Source organism: Balaenoptera physalus, assembly GCF_965194825.1.
Source record: "Balaenoptera physalus genome assembly, chromosome: 21".
Classification (NCBI taxonomy): Eukaryota; Metazoa; Chordata; class Mammalia; order Artiodactyla; family Balaenopteridae; genus Balaenoptera; species Balaenoptera physalus.
This window is the reverse complement of record NC_138902.1, coordinates 11,604,575-11,619,549: the sequence shown is the minus strand read 5'-3', so window position 1 is coordinate 11,619,549 and position 14,975 is coordinate 11,604,575. Positions and strand designations below refer to the sequence as shown.

Genomic DNA, 14,975 nt, shown 5'->3' with positions numbered 1-14,975 from the left:
GGTTCTCAGCTAAATCTTTTTTTTTTTTTTTCCTCCTTGAGAGCTTCTTGAGGAAAGAGTGCATGGGAGGCAAATTTGGAGGGATTTTGAAAGTCTAAAAATATTTTAAATCTATCTTCATACATACATAATAAATGAGCTGGGTATAAAATAAAATTATGCAAGAAAATAATTTTCTTTCAGAATCTTGAAGGCAATGCTCTGTAGTCTTTTTACTTCCAGAGTTTCTAAAGGAAAATCAAAAACATTCATATTCCAAATCCTACCCTCTCTTTCCCAAACACCCCCACCCACCATCTCTAGAAGATTGTAGAATCTTTTTTTGATTCCCAGTGTTCTGAAATTTCACAGTGAGGTACCTTAGTGTAAGTCTTTTTAATCAATTGTGCCAGACTCTACACCCCTGCCCAACTCTACACCACTGGGCAATTGCTCCTCACCTACCGATGACAGAAAAATTCAGGTTTCTAGATTTGTGAAATTTACTCAACAGGGCTTTTGATCAAACAACTTGTTCTTCAGTTCTGAGATTTTTTTCTTAAATTACTTTAATTGCTGATTTCTGCCTCTCCATTTTCTCTTTTTCTGGACTTCCTATTACTTAGGTTTTGGACTCACTGGACAGATCCTCTTACCTTCTCACCTATTCTCTCTAATCCTTTATCTCTGTCTTTTTTCTCCACTTTTGGGGAAATTTCCAAAACTATTTTTCCAAGGAGCTCCTCATTTCCACTAACATGTATTTAATTTCTAAGGGCTGTTTTTTTCTTCTCCTAATGTTCCTTGTCATAGGGTCCTCTTCTTATGTCATGAACGTGACACTATCTTATCTCTCTGAGGACGTGAATAATAGTCCCCCCAGCCCCTGCCCACGTTTTTTCTCCTTGTGTGCTCTCTGATTCTCTAACTTGGGCTTTTTTTTTTTTTCTGTTTGATTTTGTATCTTGCCTCTTTTGCTCAGGATTAAATTCCGATTACTCATCCCCAGCCAGAACACTCCAAACGTGATGTATCCTTCTCAGGGTAACATTTCTGGAGGTATGTGAATTCCACTTACCGCTCATTGATGAAGTTCATTTTTTAAAACAACTTTATTGAGATATAATTCACATACTATAAAATTCACCCATTTAAAGTATACAATTCAACAACCACAGAAATCACAGTTTAAAAAGTGTATAATTCAATGGCTTTTACTATGTCCACAGGGTTGTGTGATTTCCACCACAGTCTAATTTTAGAACATTTTCATCCCCCCTAAAAATAACATACCCATTAGCTGTGACCTCTCATCTCCTTCCCACCCCCCACCCCACGTCCACTTCACCAACAGCCCTAATAACTACTAATTGACTTTGTAGATTTGCCTGTTCTTGACATTTCATATAAATGGAAGCATACACTATGTGGTCTTTTGTGACTGGCTTCTTTCTCACACAGCATAATGTTTTCAAGGTTGGTTTGTGCTATAACATGTGTCAGTACTTTGTTTCTTTTTATGACTGAGTAATACGCCATTGTATGAATATGTCACATTTTATATATCCATTCATGAGTTGATGGACATTTGGATTGCTTCTACTTTTTGGCTATTATGAATAATTCTTCTAGAAACATTTGTTTGTGTACGAGTTTTTATGTGAACATATGCTTTCATTTCTTCTGGGTGTATACCTAAGAGTGAAATTACTGAGTCATATGGTAACTCTATGTTTAAATTTTTGAGGAAGTGCCAAACTGTTTTTCGAAGTGGCTATACCATTTTACATTCCCACCAGCAACCTATGAGCCTTACAATTCTCCACATCCTCACCAAAACTTGTTATTGCCCATATTTTTTACTATAGCCACCCTATAGGTTGGGTGCTTTAGCAGAATCTTACTGTGGTTTTGGTTTCCCTAATGAGTAATGATGCTGAGCATCTTTTCGTGTGCTTAAGGCCCACTTGTATATCTTCTTGAGAGAAATGTATATTCAAATCTCTTACCCATTTAAAATTTGGGTTATTACTAAGTTATAAGCATTTTTATGTATTCTGGATACAGCCCATTATCAAACATAAGATTTGCAAATATTTTCTCTCATTTTTTGGGTTGTCTTTTCACCATCTTTTTGCCCCCAGCTTTACTGAGATATGTGAAATATAACAATGTTTAACTTTAAGGTGTATAACATGATGATTTGGTATATGTACATACTGTGAAATGATCATCACAATAAGGTTAGTCAACACATCCATCACTGCACATAGTTATCTTTCGTGTATGTGTGTGTGTGTACATGCTGAGAATATTTAAGAGATTCTCATTTAGCAACTTCCAAATAGTCTTCACTTTCTTTATGGTATCATTTGCAGCACAAAAGTTTTTAATTCTCATGTAGTCCAAATTATCAATTTTTTTCGTTCACTGCTTGCACCTTTGATGAGATATATATATATAGTAAGATGTGAATCAAAAATATTCAAAAATCTATAAAGGGTAAGAGCTAACTACACATAAATTTTCTTAGAAAATATCAATATTTCTATACAGGAAAAAATGGAACTCTTACCCAAAATAACAGTACAATTATGAATTTATGTAGCTCCATTCCCTCCATTTCTTTCAATTTTCTTATTCTTATTTAACAAACTTAATTTTTACAATTTCCAAGATAATTCCATTCATAAGCAATCAACAATATTTTCAACCATTTGTCAAAAGCATTGTAATACATTGTATTTTGTGATAATAAGACGAATATAGGGCTTCCCTGGTGGCGCAGTGGTTGGGAATCTGCCTGCCAATGCAGAGGACACGGGTTCAAGCCCTGGTCCGGGGAGATCCTACGTGCCACAGAGCAACTGAGCCCACGCGCCACAACTACTGAAGCCCATATGCTTAGAGCCCGCGAGCCACAACTACTGAGCCCACGTGCTGCAACTACTGAAGCCTGTGTGCCTAGAGCCCGTGTTCCGCAACGAGTAGAAGCCACTGCAATGAGAAGCCCGCGCACCGCAGCGAAGAGTAGCCCCAGCTCACCGCAACTGGAGAAAGCCGGCGCACAGCAGCGAAGACCAAACGCAGCCAAAAATAAAATAAATAAATTTATTTTTTAAAAAAAGACTTGAATACAAAAATGTCTTCTGATTTATATGTTCTGGAAGAAACCAAAAGTACAGGCAGCATTATGGTTGATGCTTTAATATCCACTCCACCCCCTCCCCCCCAGCAGCAGTGTGGTTGGGGGAACTGAGCTCAGCTTGAGAGGGGCGTAGTCCAATCAGTGTTAAGGTGTTCTTGCCCTGTTCCATGTTCTCTTCAAGAAGGGGCATCTTAAACCCTAAACAAAACGAAAAGACAACCTATGGACTGGGAAAAAATATTTGCAAATGATGCGACTGACAAGGGCTTAATTTCCAAAATATACAGATAGCACATACAACTCAATAACAGAAAAACAAACAACCCAATCAAAAAATGGGCAGACGAAGACATACAGGTGGCCAACAGGCACATGAAAAGATGCTCAACATCACTAATTATTAGAGAAATGTAAATCAAGACTACAAAGAAGTATCACCTCACCCCGGTCAGAATGGCCATCATCAAAAAGTCTACAAATAATAAATGCTGGAGAGGGTGTGGAGAAAAGGGAACCCTCCTACACTGTTGGTGGGAATGTAAATTGGTGCAGCCACTATGGAGAACAGTACGGAGGTTCCTCAAAAAACTAAAAATAGAGCTACCACATGATCCAGTGATCCCACTCCTGGGCATCTACCCAGAGAAAACTCTAATTCAAAAAGATACATGCACCCCAATGCTCATAGCAGCACTATTCACAATAGCCAAGACATGAAAGCAAGCTAAGACCTTGGCACTTCCTATTCATCCTTCTATGTATCTTTTGTCATCTGGCTCTGCTATTCCTCAAACTTCTTTCATATTTTTCCAAAATTGTGCCTCTTCTCAAGAACCCTACCACTATTGGCATATGATATTGCCTCCTGCTTCATGGAGAAAATTGGAATTACTAAGAGTGAAACCTCCAGATGTCCTGCTCCTTTACCAACTAACTTCTTTCCAGGGGGTTTCTCCTCCCTTTAGAAGCTAATCATTACACCTGTGGAGACAATTCCTCTCGTCAATTGGAGAAAATTCCTCTCATCAACTCAGAGATCTGAGCTCATCACACCGCATCTCCTACTCTTGCTTCTCAGCTTACAGACATGTGCAAATTTCAGCCATCTTACAAAATTAAGACGAAACAAAATACTGTCCCTCTTTGACCCTTGTACACCTGCAGCTGTTGACCCTTTTCTCCTGCCCCTCAAGGTCAAGCTATTTATTAAGGGAGTGGTCTACATTCATTACTTTCATTGCATTGCCTGCTATTTGCTGAACATTTACTGTGAGCTGGATGATTTACATACATTATCTCCAGTCTTTAAATCAATACCACTAAGTAGGGCCATCACTCCCATTTTTTAATGTGTGAGGTGCCCAAGGCTCAAAAAGATTTAAGTATCCTGTTTCAGCTCAAGCAACTAAACTGTGACAACATCAGGATTAGAGCCCAGGTCAATTTGAATACAAGTCATGTTATTTGCTTTGTATCAGTGGTTCCCAAACTTGGCAGGGCATCAGCATCATGCAGAGACCTTTCAAAAACACAAGTTCTTGGGTCCCACCCCAGATCTGCCAAGCCATAATCTCCTGATGAAGAGCCCAGGAGTCCAACTTCTTTCTTTAGCTTCCGGAACACCACTCTGCTCTTGGATTTCCTCCCTTCCTTTCTGACCTCTCCTTCCCTGTCACTGTCTTCCCTGTGATCTGGACACATCCTAAATGTTGGCAACCCTCACCTTGGTTTCTATCCTCACCCTCTTCTCACTCCAAACATTGTGCTTGAGTGATCTCATCGCCTCCCCTGGATCTAATTGCTGTTTATGTATTAATGCCTCCCAAACTGGTATTTCCAGCCCCACTCAGCCTCACTCTTGGCTGATGGATCTGTAAGTCTGTATGTGAGAAATTGCCCGTTGACTATAACTTATGTACCTTAAAACTCAACAGATTCGGGCTTCCCTGGTGGCGTAGTGGTTAAGAATCTGCCTGCCAATGCAGGGGACATGAGTTCAACCCCTGGTCTGGGAAGATCTCACGTGCCGTGGGGCAACTAAGCCCGTGCACCACAACTACTGGAGCCTGCCCTCTAGAGCCCGCGAGCTGCAACTACTGAAGCCCACGTGCCACAACTACTGAAGCCCACGTGCCACAACTACTGAAGCCCACGTGCCACAACTACTGAAGCCCACGTACCTGGAGCCTGTGCTCCGCAACAAGAGAAGCCACTGCAATGAGAAGCCCGTGCACCGCAATGAAGAGTAGCCCCTGCTCTCCGCAACTAGAGAAAAACCCGCGCGCAGCAATGAAGACCCAACGCAGCCAAAAATAAATAAAATAAAATAAATAAATTTATTTTTAAAAAACCAAAACTCAACAGATCCATAATGGAATTCATGATCTTTCTCAAAAAACCTGCTCCCAGGTCTGGCTTCATGGGTGTCTTAGTCAGCTCAGGCTGCCCTAACAAAGTACCTCAGACTGGGTGGCTCAGACAACAGGAATTTGTTTTCTTGCAGTTCTGGAGGCTGGAAGTCTGAGATCAGCGTGCTGGCATGGTTGGGCTCTGGTATGAGCCCTCTCCCTGGCTGGCTGCCGGCTGGCTTTTCCTCTGTGTGTGCCGGTGTCCCTCTTCTTATAAGGCCACCAATCTTCTTAGATAGGACCCCACCCTTAGGACCTCATTTAACCTTAACCACCCCCTAAAGGCCTTGTCTCCAAATACAGCCGCATTGGAGGAGAGAGAGCTTCAATCTATGAGTCTGGGGGGACACAGACATTCAGTCCATAACAACAGGTCCACAGCCAGGCAGTCACTCAGGGACCCAAGCTCAGAAGGGTCTCCTACTTGGTGTTTAGTGCTCTGCATTAGCTGTTTTGAAATTCTTAATAACTTTAGCTTTGAATTTATGTTTTGTAGGTGAAGTCCTACGAGACGATGGAGCACGTGTGTCGGCTCACACGCCATCCTCCCTCCCTCCGCCACCCTGCACCCCTGGGAGAGGTTCTCAGCCTGCTGCTCCTGGCCTCTTGCACCGAGGGCCTCGCCTCCCCATCTCCCGTGCTGCTGCACCTCTGTCCCCAGTGGTGGGGTCCTGGGCACGGGTGCAGGGAGGGTGGGGGATGGACGTGCTCACCGTGTGTATCTCGGGACAGGGCAAAGCAGTGGCCGTCCCAGTGCCAGGCTGGCAGCGCACGGTCCCATTCAGCGGGCAACTTGGCAGTTGTGTAAGCCTCTTGCCCACCCCTATCCAGGTACCTAGTGCATCCTGGCACAGAAATAACGATATCCTTGGGGCTCACCTGCCTACAGTTGGGTTGGGACTGTGGCCTCAGGGAAGGGGAGGTGCCTGACTTGAGTTCCACGGGTACTGGTCCCTGGTTGGCGGGAGGCGTAACCTGGCTGCTCTGTGCCTCCTCATCTGTAGGGTCTGCACTCACTCTGCGTGTGTCCCTGTACCCAAGAGAGTGTGACATTAAGTAGGAAATAAAGACCACCATGACAAGTTGAGAGAGACACCATGGAAGAAAGGAAAGAGTTCCCCTTGCATTTTGAACTAGGGACCTGTATTTTAATTTTCCAGTAAACCCTGTAAATTATGTAGCAGGCCTGCCTGTGCCTCCTCTTTCCTTATGTCAATCAATGATGCCACCACTCCAATCACCCAAGCCAGAAATCTGGGAATTATCCCTGACTTTTCCCTCTCTCCTATGCCCCCACAAAGAACTCTATAGTTTATTTTCTAGATATTTCTAGCATCTTCATTTCCAAATGCCACTGACTTAGTGAAGATAAGTAAAAGAAATTTGGAATGATCCTGGTTTTGATTAAGCCACCTATGATGCTTTTCCCCCATCGGATAGTGGAGAAAGAAAAAAATAACAGCTATGCTTAGTTCATCCTTTGTAGTGTCTGTGTTTGTGGGAATGACATCAGCTGGGTGACAATTGGAGGTATGGTCTAAGAACACTTACGAACGTCTAAAATACCTACAGTGACCAGACGGCACTCAGGACCTATAAGAATTTAGCTGAGACAGAAAAAAGAAAGAAGGAAGGAAGGAAGGAAGGCAGGCAGGAAGGAAGGAAGGAAGGAAGGGAGGAAGAAAAAGAAATCAATCAGCCAAGAGACACCAATAATTTTTAACTGAAATAGAATTTCATATAACTGTGCTATTTTTTAAGACCAAAAAATTAAAGTTTATTAAAGCTAATGACTTTCCAAGCTTCCCTCCCCCAACTGCAGAGGCTACAGAAGCTGTCTAGGGCAGGACAGATTTCAGAGTTGAGAAGGGCCAGCTGCTTGCCATGAATACTTGTAGGTGTGGAAAGGGTCCTTTAATGGACCAGTTGACAAGTAGCTCATGGGTGTGTCAGGTGGGTGTAAAGGTGTAGGATGCCCTCAGAGTGCTCTTCCTAAAATGTCACTTTTCTCCACGTCACCTGCCGGCTGACCATCCTTCCGGAGCTTCCTAGTGTTTGGCAGGTGAAAGCCCAGACTATTTAAGAAGTTGATCAAGACTCTGCACTCATGGCCTCGCCCTACTGGGCCAACATTTTCTGTCACCGCTCCTCGACGCCCGGCGCGTACAGCAGACACACCACTTCCTTCCTGTTCCCTAGCATGGCTATTCTGGTGCTTACCGCAGAAAGCTCTTCACTCCCTTAACAATACTCACCCCATCCAAGTGAAATTCTACCTCCGTTTAAATTTTATTTAACAGACACTTGAATAGCATCATTACGCGTAAGGACTGTTAACTGCTTTCCTCATATTAATTACCTCAGTCTGCACAGCAGCCCCGTGACATAGGGACTGTTATCCATCGCCAAATTACAGATGAGGTTCACCAACTTTCCTGAGGACGTGTGGCCAGGATTTTTTTTTAATTTAATTTTTTTTTTTTTAAATGGTTCTGGTCTGTCTTTTTTGGTTACTTGTTCTGATATGTCTTGTACGTTCTTTTACTTTAATCCTTTTTTTTTAAATTATTTTATTTTATTTTATTTCTATTTATTTTTGGCTGTGTTGGGTCTTTGTTTCTGTGCGAGGGTTTTCTCTAGTTGCGGCCAGCGGGGGCCACTCTTCATCGCGGTGCGCGGGCCTCTCACTGTCGCGGCCTCTCTTGTTGCGGAGCACAGGCTCTAGAGCGCAGGCTCAGTAGTTGTGGCTCACGGGCCTAGTTGCTCCGTGGCATGTGGGATCTTCCCAGACCAGGGCTCGAACCCGTGTCCCCTGCATTGGCAGGCAGATTCTCAACCGCTGCGCCACCAGGGAAGCCCTAATTTTTATTTTATATAGGAGTCTAGCTGATTTACAATGTTGTGTTAGTTTCAGGTGTACAGCTAAGTGATTCAGTTATACATATACATATATCCATTCTTTTTCAGATTCTTTTCCCACTTGGGTTATTGCAGGATATTAAGTAGAGTTCCCTGTGCTATACAGTAGGCCCTTGTTGATTATCTCTTGTATATATAGTAGTGCGTATCAGGATTTGAGCCCAAACGCCTGCTCTGGACCAGAGTCCATGCTCTCAACCCCATGCCATTAAAGCCTTTTATGCCCACTCCAGCCCATAGTGAATTCCTGTTTTGTTTTTTTTTTGCGGGGGGGTTTTATATTTTAAAATGTCTTGCTGGTTTTATATCCTGATAAATCAGGAAAGGCCCGTTCCATCCTCTTCTACACATCTTCACTCTGTTGTATCTTAAAAATCCTTGGAGCAAGCATGTGACATGTGATTCTGCAGATAGATCAACAGACGTCTCTGTGGGTAAAAGAAAAGGAGAGAGACAAACAAATAGGCAAGAGCTTAATATTCCTCATGGTTTGTTAGCACAAAATTACCTTTGATGCAGTTTTTCAATGGAGGGATCATCTGGGGATCTGTTCAGGCAATGGCATGTGTATCAGAGTTCAGTGGCAGATTAAAAACTGCTGTGGGTACCTTACACAGAAAAGGAATTTAATCCAAGGAATTAGGTGCTTACGAAATTGTGTGAGGGGTTAGAAAAGCAGGCTTTAGGTTGAAACTTGAGGAATGATTCTCAGAATGATTCTACAGAAGTGACCCCGTCTTCTTCCCAAAGCGGCCCGGGGTGATCTCAGAAAGTGGTTTGCTGCTCACTTAACCCAGAAACACCCACAAAACCGTGCAATTCAGGAGGTTCAAATCTTCATGTTCACTTCAAGGACACCTGTGAACTTGCACGGGCCTTCAAGGGTGTGCATATCTGAAAGGTCCCCGCATCTCAGAAAGATGTCCCCTTACTGAAGCGCCGCTCGGCATTCACGGTTATGATGGTGGAGCTGGCAGGTGCCTGGCACTGGACCCAGCATCGGTGGCCCCAAAAGAGCACTGAAATTTTGTTGTACGTACTTTAAAATGCAGACAGTAATGCTTAAGGATTTAGATGTCAATTCTCTGAGCACTGAGCTCATCCAGATAAAGGAGTCCCGAAGAGGCCTCTGGATTTACAGAGCTCAGGGTGGGATTAGCCCCTGCAGCAGCTCCTCCTGCCACATTGCCATGGTCCTTACTGAGAAAACCAATTGTTCCTGAACCCGAAGAGGTGGTTCCACTGAAGAAAAAGATATCCCAGGAGAAACTGAAAAAAACGAACACTTACGGCTCAGGAATAAATCCAGAACAAAATTAAAGTACAAGCAAAAAAAAAAAAAAAAAGTGACCCTATGAGGGAGTGACTCTTCTGCCTTGATGGACAACTTCAGGAATCAGGATGCCACCATCTGAAATCCAGGCTCAGGACAGGCCCTGTTGGCATTTGGAACAAGACGATTCTTTGTTGCAAGGCTGTCCTGTGCCTTGAGCAAGGTCTCACAGCATCCCCGGCTTCTGCCCGCTGGATGCTGATAGCACATCCTCAGTCGTGACAATCAAAAAGGTCTCCGGACTGCTAAATGCCCTGGGTGCGGAGTGGTCCCTGGTCGACAACCACGGCTCTAGCATACGGCAGTCTAACCTCAGTCAGGGGCTCGGGAAGCTGCTGCCATGTTGTTTTTTCCAGGTACAAGCTGCCTGGGCCGTGATCTGTGGGTCCACAGCACCACTGGACCAGTCAGGCCCCCCACTGCGATCCAGACCAGTCAAAGCCTGGGCTCCTCTTCCCACTTACTCAGTTTTACATTCATTTCTTGCACGAAGGCATCTGACCGGTGGAACCCAAATCATACCAGCCCCTAAGCTGCAAGGGAGCGTGGGGAAGGCTGTGCTCAGCCCTCCTGTTTTTGAGGTACAAGGAACAAGAAACACCCTAGAAGGAGGCTGAAACAAGGATGGAGAAACTCTGTCCACCGTCTCCGCCACAGCATGCAGACATTTTTGTTCTTGCCAGATGAGCCAGGTGAGATGGGAATGTTAGTCTGTTGGAGTGAAGTGTTTTCTAGTTGTGTCTGTTATCAGGGAGATAAATTCTGGCATTACGAAATGGGAAGGGAGAAGGAAAGAGAGAAAGAAAGAGAGAAATAGAGAAAGAGAGAAAGAGAAAGAGAGAAAGAAAGAAAGAAAGAAAAGAAAAGAAAGAGAGAGAGAAAGAAAGAAAGAGAAAGAAAGAAAGAGAGAGAAAGAAAGAGAGAGAGAGAAAGAAAGAAAAAGAAAGGAGGGAGGGAGGGAGGAAGGAAGGAGGAAGATGGGAAGGAAGGAAGATGGGAAGGAAGAAAATTGGATGAACTAGAGGTATTGGTGAGAATTCAGGCTCAGTATAAAGAGCTGAATAATAAAATGAATTTAGATATGGATATATATGTGTGTGTGTATACATATATACGGGAATAGACATAGGGAATATATATATATGTATGTGTGCATATATGTATGCACATACACATATCTACGTATGTCCACTGAAAGGGTCTGGGAGCAGCCTCACCCCACTATAATGAAGATTCTTCCGACTAAAGGTCAAAGAAGTCACATGTCCATAGAGGAGAAACCTCAGATCCAGCTATCGCTTGGTAATTTGAGTAACTTTTCTTTGAAGAATGGCTTCAATCTTTGCAAGTCACAAGGACAAAACAAGCATGTCAACAAGCACTACATTTCTACATTTGAAAAATGTATTTTATAGACATTAACTTATTTGTCACGTATAACAATAATAGAAAAATAAAGTATGGGGTTTGGGTTAGTCCTGGGATCCAATTTCATCTCTAACATTTACTAATTTTGTGACCCTGAGGAATCGTTGGATCTGACTCTCAGTTTCCTCAAATGTAAAATACATATTTACTTAAAAACCTTTCAAGGCTTTTTGTTGCAGATTGTGTGTATTCCCACAGTGCCTGGCATGAGAGAAACACTTAGCAAATGATAGCTGTTAACACATTGGTGAGGGGTGTAACCTGGGCAGGTTTTTACTATTTTGGTTGAACAGGGAAAGAAAAAGAGGGGCAAAGACATCAGAGCAGAAAGTATCAATTAATTCAGACAACAAATGACTTTTAAGAAGAAACTGGGTATGCCCAGAAGGAGGTGGAGGTTCCAGAGAGCAGGGAGGGTAGGAGCGAAACTCCAAGGTGGGCAATAGCAGGAGACGCCAGGCCATGTCACTCCCTGGGTCCGGCAGACGCAAAGGTGCACGAAAGAGGTACAGGAGAAGTAAGGATGTTAGGATGATTTGCTCCAGACTGCGTGGAGCTTCAGTACAAAGCTGACCTATGCCAAAGAACTTTGGTCATTACCCTGCAGCAGAGAATATTGCAGCTGTGACTCGCAGCCCACGTGACCACAGCACGTGCAGCTGTCCCATCATCAAGCGTAACCTCTGATTAAAGGAGTTACTCATTAGATCGCGCTGTGTCCAAGCCAGCCTCCACTGCCCTTGGTTTCCCAAGTGAACACTGCTTTTTATATTGTGGCTTCATGAGGAATATTTAAGAGTGAGGAGCTCTTGCTAACACAAATGAAAGTTCGGTACGGGTAAACTCCCTGGGGCATTTCCCCAGAATCCAACAGCAGGGGCCATGCGACACACCCACAGCCTAAAGTAGACTCAGAAAACAACACAGGAAAAATAGATGGTTCCAAAAAGTTTAAAGGAACTGGAATTGTTTAGTGATAAAATACTTAAGGCAATAACCTCCCTCCCACTCAAGCAACTAGGCAAATAAAGGACAATTGTAAAGAAAAGGCATATCTCTTGACCAAAGTCTCAGAGACTGGATTGTTTTTTCTTCCAGTTTTTTTTTTATTATTTTATTTTTGGCTGCATTGGGTCTTCATTGCTGCGCGCGGGCTTCTCTCTAGTTGCAGCGAGCGGTGGCACACGGGCTTAGCTGTTCCCCGGCATGTGGGATCTTCCCGGACCAGGGCTCAAACCCGTGTCCCCTGCATTGGCAGGCGGGTTCTTAACCACTGCGCCATCAGGGAAGCCCCTCTTCCAGTTTTATTGAGATCTCGATACACAGCACTGTATAAGTTTTAAGGGTACAGATCGGGACTTCCCTGATGGTGCAGGGGTTAAGAATCCGCCTGCCAATGCAGGGGACACGGGTTCGAATCCGGGAAGATCCCACATGCTGTGGAGCAACTAAGCTCGTGAGCCACAACTACTGAAGCCCGTGCCCCTAGAGCCCGTGCTCCGCAACAAGAGAAGCCACCGCAATGAGAAGCCCGTGCACCGCAATGAAGAGTAGCCCCCGCTCGCCGCAACTAGAGAAAGCCCGAGCGCAGCAACGAAGACCCAACGCAGCCAAAAATAAAATAAAGGATACAGATCATGATTTGATTTACATACATCATCAAGTGATTATCACAAGTTTGGTGAACGTCCATTGTCTCATATAGACACATAAACAAATGGAAAACAATTTTTTTCTTGTGCCGAGAACTTCAGAGATTGGATTTTGACATAATTCTTCTTTGACTCGAATCAGAAGTGTTTCCAGGCTGTCTCTTATGCGGTAGGACATAAAAGATACTGTAGTTTCTGCTTTATAACAAAGTGAATCAGCTACACATATACACACGTTCCCATATCTCCTCCCTCCTGCATCTCCCTCCCTCCCACCCTCCCCATCCCACCCCCCCAGGCGGTCACAAAGCACTGAGCTGATCTCCCTGTGCTATGCGGCTGCTTCCCACTAGCTAGCTATTTTACATTTGGTAGTGTATAAAGCAGAAACTAACACACCATTGTGAAGCAATTATACTTCAATAAAGATGTTTAAAAAAAAAAGTGGATATATGTATATGTATAACTGATTCACTTTGCTGTACACTGAAACTAACAAAACATTGTAAATCAACTATACTCCAATCAAAATTTTTTAAAAATAAAAACAAAAACTTAAAAAAATGAAAAAAAAAAAAAAAGATACTGTAGGTCCAGTGGTTGAGAATCTGCCTGCTAATGCAGGGGACACGGGTTTGAGCCCTGGTCTGGGAAGATCCCACATGCCGCAGAGCGGCTGGGCCCGTGCGCCACAACTACTGAGCCTGAGCGTCTGGAGCCTGTGCTCCGCGACAGGAGAGGCCGCAATAGTGAGAGGCCCGCGCACCGCGATGAAGAGTGGCCCCTGCTTGCCACAACTAGAGAAAGCCCTCGCACAGAAACGAAGACCCAACACAGCCATAAATAAATAAATAAATAAATAGATAGATAGATAGATAGATAGATAGATAATGCAGGTCCAGAGGCTTCACACCTGGAACCAGTGAAGATTGAAAATTAACTTTAATGTTCCCCATAAAAGATAGAACTTGTTTCTCCTCCCAGAAGGGTGGGGTGGAGTTGGGTGCTGCTTCTCAATCAGCTGTCTTGGCACTTGTGTTTCCAGGGCTGTTTATGACATCCTGTCATCTTGGGTTTATTCCATAATCCATTTTGCACAATTCTCCACAGGAGAAGAAGCAGAGTTTGCGGTAACTATTGTGGAGAGAAAAAGGAGAATGTACAGGTTAACTAGGAAAAAAGGTCTAAGTGGAAGGTGTGGAGGCTGGAATTGACCACTAAGAAAAGCAATGGAATCACCTTTCCTAGAAACTGTTGAAAAATACAATAAATGTTCATTTGTAAAGTTAATGAGTTTATTAAGATGAGCTCATTAATGCTATGGTAGGCCCTAGGGAAATGGTAAATAAAGCAGAATTCCTGCCCACCAGGAGCTCACAGTTCCAAGGGGAATCAGACACACACACAAGAACTCTGATACCGTGGGTTGGGCCTTTAGCAGAGTTAGGGCATGGGCGTGGGAAGGAGGAAGCACCCAACTTCTGGAGAAGTCAGGGAAGGCCTGAGACCCCAGAGCCCCCGGACCGGAACTGGGAAGAAGAGCCTGGCCCACCAGCAGCACAGACATCAAGGTCAAGGTGAGTAGTTACGTGCAAAGGCAGAGAGGCCTGGGTGAGCATGAGGGCTGGGGGAGGGCCCACGGTTCAGAGCGACTCTTCCTCGGGGTGGGCGGTGGAGAGCTGGGCAAAAGCGGCTGTGTAGAAGTTGGAGCCATCTCAGCCTTGGGTGCAATGCTGAGAAGTTTGGGCTTATGGATGTGAACAGAAGCATTGAGAAAAAGGTAGAAGAAAATACACCTGTAACATGGTACCCCAGTAAACTTCAACCTGGATTGCTGTCTTCAGAAGTAGTGGACATGAACCCTAAGATCGTGGACACTTAAGCCGGTCTGTGTGGGTTCAAGTCTCAGCTCTGAGACTTCCTAGCTGTGAGCCCTTGGGTCAGTCACTTAACCTCTCTATGCTTTAATTTTCTCACCTGTAAAATGAAGGTACAATAATACCTATTTTATAGGATTGTTGTGGACTAAAGGAACTAATACATGGAAAATGCTTAGAACAGAGCCTGGCACGCAGAAAGCACATGTAAGTGTTTGCTATTATATAGCG

General features: G+C 43.9%; 1 long non-coding RNA gene across 1 annotated transcript in view; it reads left to right on the top strand.

The window, feature by feature from the left end:
* The window catches only part of LOC309651542, a 32,577-nt gene extending 17,835 nt beyond the window's left edge, over positions 1-14,742 (top strand). The window contains exon 2 of the long non-coding RNA XR_014258221.1: positions 6,032-14,742. This is a non-coding gene — a long non-coding RNA (uncharacterized lncRNA). The remainder of the gene's footprint in view (positions 1-6,031) is intronic.
* Positions 14,743-14,975: the final 233 nt, after the last annotated feature.